The sequence below is a fragment of the Talpa occidentalis genome, unplaced genomic scaffold, assembly GCF_014898055.3.
Source record: "Talpa occidentalis isolate TD23 unplaced genomic scaffold, MPIMG_talOcc4v2.1 talOcc4.2, whole genome shotgun sequence".
Taxonomy (NCBI): domain Eukaryota; kingdom Metazoa; phylum Chordata; class Mammalia; order Eulipotyphla; family Talpidae; genus Talpa; species Talpa occidentalis.
Window position 1 is genome coordinate 47,710,243 of NW_023602073.1, and position 5,061 is coordinate 47,715,303.

At 53.3% G+C, this 5,061-nt stretch overlaps 1 pseudogene; it reads left to right on the top strand.

Annotated features, from left to right (window-relative positions):
• The first annotated feature begins 502 nt into the window (after positions 1–502).
• On the top strand, positions 503–4,762 carry LOC119252194 (patr class I histocompatibility antigen, A-126 alpha chain-like; annotated as a pseudogene).
• Positions 4,763–5,061: the final 299 nt, after the last annotated feature.

Consider the following 5,061-nt stretch of genomic DNA (forward strand, 5'->3'; position numbering starts at 1 on the left):
ACTTAGTGAAACAATGTTTCACCTTAAAAAATCATACATTAGCACAAGTTCCACCCAATATGCAGAGAGGCCTATGGAAATGTAACAGAATAGGAAATAGTCCCTGATATTATTTCAGGTTTCACTTTGCAAGTAACCTTTGAGAAACTATCACCTATATAGTTTTAATTAACATCAATATTCACAATTATCTGAAAATACTACTAGTTTCTTCACTCCTCCAGGCTGCTGCTTCTCCCAGCCCAAATCCACTCCTCCCTAAGGTGGGGAAGGGAATTTGGAGCCTCCCCTTTCTGTGGATGTCACACTGTCACAGCATCATGTCTCCCTCTCACAGGCTCTGTGGGGTGGTGCAGCCTTGATGACCCCACACTCACCCCATTCTCTCTCCCCATCTCCTGGGGGTGTCCAGGGAAGACAATCAGCATCATCCTGCTCCAGTGACAAAGTCTCCAAGGACCCTCCTGGACTCCTGCTCCCCAGACCCCTGGATGGGGCGTGATGCCCCTCACCCTCCTGCTGCTGCTCTGGGGGCCCTGGCCCTGATGGAGACCCGGGCAGGTGAGTGCGTGTCCAGCTGGACATTGTTGCTCCAGGAGGGAGGAGCCAGGACCCCCCTGCGGGTGCAGCACCCAGGAAAGGCTCATCTCCCCCAACCTCTTGTTCCCCCTACAGGCCCGTTGTGTTCTGGCCCCTTCTGTCCCTCCCGCCTCCCCTGAGTGCTCTGGGCCCCTGAGTCTGGGCCCTTCTTGGCCCACCCCCCTTTTCACTCTCCCGGCCCCGCCCCTTTCCCCCCTCCAGGCCCATCTCCCTGGGCCCTGGGCCCGAGCTGAGAGGAGGGTCAGCCCGGGTCTCCCCTCCCGCCCCCAGGCTCCCACTCCCTGAGGCTTTTCTACACCGTGATGTTCAACGGCAACAACAACGGCAACAATGGCAACAAAGTCAACATCGGCAACTGCAAAGTCAATGTGCCTGCTACATCGCGGTGGGCTACGTGGACGACTCGCAGTTCCTGCGGTTCGACTTCAGCTCTCCAAACCGGAGTGTGGAGCCGCGGGCGCCCTGGGCTGGGCAGGTTGGGCAGGAGGAGCGGGACGAGGAGACTCGGAACCAAAGGAACAGCGCGCAGTGGTTCGAAGCGCTCCTGAGGGACCTGCGCGGCCGCTACAGCCAGAGCGAGGACGGTGAGCTTCGCGGAGCGGGGCCAGGGTCAGGTCACCCCCCATTCCCACCATGAGGCCGGGATGTCCCGAGTCTCAGGGTCCACTGATCCCTCGAGGCCGGTGGATCTGCAGGACCCTCCCCCGGAAGGGACTGTCCTGCCGGCACTTTCATTTCAGTTTAGGTTTATTCAGGGTGCGGGGGGCGGGGGTGAATTGCGAGTGACCTCCAGACTGACCGCTGGGCGGGGCGCAGTGTTTCACACTCTCCAGAGCATGTGTGGCTGTGAAGTGGGGCCAGACCTGAGCCTCCTCGGCGGTATGAAAAGTTCGCCTACGACGGCGCGGATTTCATCTCCCTGAGCGAGGACCTGCGCTCCTGGACCCCCGCGGACTCGGTGGCTCAGATCACCCAGCGCGCGTGGGAGGCGCAGGGAGGGCCAGGCGCGTCAGGAACAGTATACAGGGCAGGTGCTTCCAGTGGCTCCTCAGATTCTTGATTTTGGGGAAGGAGGTGCTGCAGCGCACAGGTAAGAGGGGCCACAAGGCCTTGGACCTCCCCTCATCTGGCGCCCCACGGGGAAAATGGAATAATGGGCAGAACAGCACCTGCTTTCTGGGCAGAGGGAGGAGTCCCCTGGGTTTCATGTTCTGTGCTAGAGAGACTCGCCCAGAAGACACCACTTTTCTGGACGTTAAGGAATCCAGTCTTTCCTGAGGCAGGGAGGCCATCCTGAAATAACTCTTCCCTGGATCCTTGTGACCCGGCAGCCATCCTGGGAACCATGAGTTTCTCTTTCAAGGTCTTGTTTTTGGTCTGAGAACATTTCTGGATCTGACTCCTGCCTTTCTGTGTCATTCACCCTCCACCCAGGTCAGGAGCAAAAGTCTGTGTTCTCCTCAGAGACCTGCATCCTCCTACTCTGGGCTCTCACCCGATTATTCCAGATTCTCCAGACTAGGCTGGTTTTTGGGCGTTGTGTTTTCTCCCTCCAAAGCAATTGTCATGTCCATTCTGAGGATGGTCAGTGAGGCTGCTTCAGTGTCCAGGAAGGAAAACCCAAAGGGTGAATTTTTTGTCCCTTCCTCAGATCCCCCAAAGACACATGTGACCCTCCACCCCACCTCTGAGCATGAGGTCACCCTGAAGTGCTGGGCCCTGGGCTTCTACCCTGCGGCCATCACCCTGACCTGGCAGCGAGATGGGGAGAACCTGACCCAGGCCACGGATCTGGTGGAGACCAGGCCTGGGGGGGATGGAACCTTCCAGAAGTGGGCGGCTGTGGTGGTGCCTTCTGGAGAGGAGCAGAGATACACGTGCCATGTGCAGCATGAGGGGCTGTTGGAGCCTACAGTCCTGACTTGGGGTAAGGAGAGAACATGGGCACTGAGCTTCTGCTCAGGGTCATCAGGAGCCCTTCTGGAGACCTTCAGAGGGTCCGATGAAGCCTGGGGCTCAGTATCTCACCTTCCTGTCCCTTCCAGTGCCCCCTTCTCAGCCCACCATCCCCAACGCGGGCCTCATTGCTGGCCTGGTTCTCCTTGGAGCTGTGCTCACTGGAGCTGCGGTGGCTGCAGCTGTGTGGTGGAGGAATACGCGCTCAGGTAGGGAAGGGAGTGGGGGATCTTGTCCACTGGGGGCTTTCATGTCCCAGGGAGAACTTGCCCTTCCTGGTTAGTAGGGAGTATGATCCACACACATGTGTTGCCCAGTCTGGAGCTGATTGCGAACACTCACTCTTTTGTAAAGCACTTATGAAAATGAATCACCAATTGTTCACCTTATAACTGTGGTGATGGGGATCTGTTTCCCAGTAAATGTCATAGGGGAAGGACCCTGCTGAGGAAAGACTCCAATTCCCTTTCATATCCATTCTTCATATATCCCAGTCCTGACCTGGGTCTTCAGTCACAGTTCTAGAAACTTCCCTGTGACCCAGACTTGGGGATTTCTTTAGGGTTCCATGGGCTGACTCCTCCCTTGTCTCACATGATGTTTCTTCCCACAGGGGGACACGCAATCAGCTACAGTCAGGCTGCAGGTAAGTGTGGATCAGGGGTTGGATCCTGAGCCCCTGAGGACAGCGTAGAGGGAACTCTAGGGAGAGTCACCCTCATCAGTTCCTCTGAGGGTCTCCTCTCTGGGCTCTGACAAGGTCTCTTTTGTGCTTCCTCAAGCAGCAACAGCACCCAGGACTCTGGGATGTCTCTCACCCCCTGGGACACCCCAGAGGATGGGGCCAGGTTGTGGGGAGCTGTGAGTGGGACAGTCTTAGGATGCAGTGGACTATTGAGAATGTTATCACTTAATGTAATTCACCCGAATTTCTTCAATATTATTTTCCATCATAGAATGAGAGCTCAGCCTGTGTGGGGCTGAATGTTATAGGATTTCTCTCCCCCCATTTTGTAACTTCAGAATCCTCTGCTTTATTTAATTTTATTTGTTTTCTAGCTGTCAGTGATTGATATAAAATTTTTATTAAATTTATCTATTTGTTCTCTTACATCATTGTTAATTTTTGTATAATATTTGATTTCTCTCTCAGGTGTAGTCCTTATAGTTCTCTCACCACCTTAGCACCCATGATCCATCACTACAGTCCCTTGTGCTCTTCCCTCCCCTGTTTGGAACCATTTCTCTCCCTTCCCCTGCTCTAGGCCTCAGATCTAGGATCAGGCTGCAAGTTTTGTCATTATCTGACCCTTTGTTTGATTTCTGTATATCCCACATATAAGGGAAATCATCTGATATTTATTTTTCCTTCTGACTTATCAAGCTTAGTATCCCTTCCTACCCCATCCATATTTCCCAAATGGCATGAGTTTATGTTTTTGATCACTGAGTAGTATTCCACTGTGTACATGTACCACACCTTCGTAATCCAGTCACGACCCCCTGATTTAGAACACAATGATAACCTGAAGCAGGATGTTTCCCAAACCTCCTGCTTGGGGGAGTCTGATGCTTAGTTTCTGTCACCTTCCAAAATCTGCTGCTTGGGGGAGTCTACCGCTTTGGTTCTGCTGCTTGCTGGAGGAGTTGCTGGGTGTACCGCAATGCTTGTCTGAGGTGGTTGCCATGACACCCTTGAACCCCCTTCCCGAACAATAAAGAACGCTTATGCCATGAGAGATGGGATAGCAAGTTTCTCATACAAACTGTATAAAACCTTGCCATTCTTGTTCCTTGGTGCTCAGCCCTTTGGGGAGCGATCCCACTGAGCCTGCAGTGTGACAATTAAATCTCTCTCTCTCCACCTGTCTGAGTGCCATCTGAATTCTCTGGGAAACTGCCAAACACTTTTGTTTCCCTGGTTCTAGTTCATCCTGTCCCAAGGGACTGAAGGAGAGCCTGGTCACCTCTCACGCCCTCTCACAGGGCCAGGCAGAGTTGTCTGGTGGGTGGAATGCATAGCCAGATGCCAGATTGTACCTGTTGTTTTGGGTACAAAGTAGGAAGTGGTTTTGTACAAACCATTAATAAATTGAGGCGATAAATTGATCAGTGGCTGTTTTCTCACAATGAACAGGTGCTCCAGTGTAACTCAGACAGTCAAGGTCAGGATAACAATGAGCTGTCAGACAAGGATTCATGTCCCTTGAAGTGTCTTTCAAAATAAACGTGATTAAAAAAATTATGTCTACCTTTTTTAGATTCCATTTAATTTTCTGTTCATTTCTTTTTCTTCATGCTATCCTGAGCGGTGTCTGCAGGGTCACGGCACGAGGGGCTGTCAGTGGCCTGGAGCTGTGTGCAGGGCTGAGTCTGACCTCCCTGCAGCGAGTGGGGCCCTGGAGCCCCCAGAATCAGCCCCGGGGCTGGTCCTCCAGGGCGCCTCAGGCCTTGCTCTGCCCTCCTCTTGGCCCCCTGAATCTCCCTGACACCCCAACATTGGGG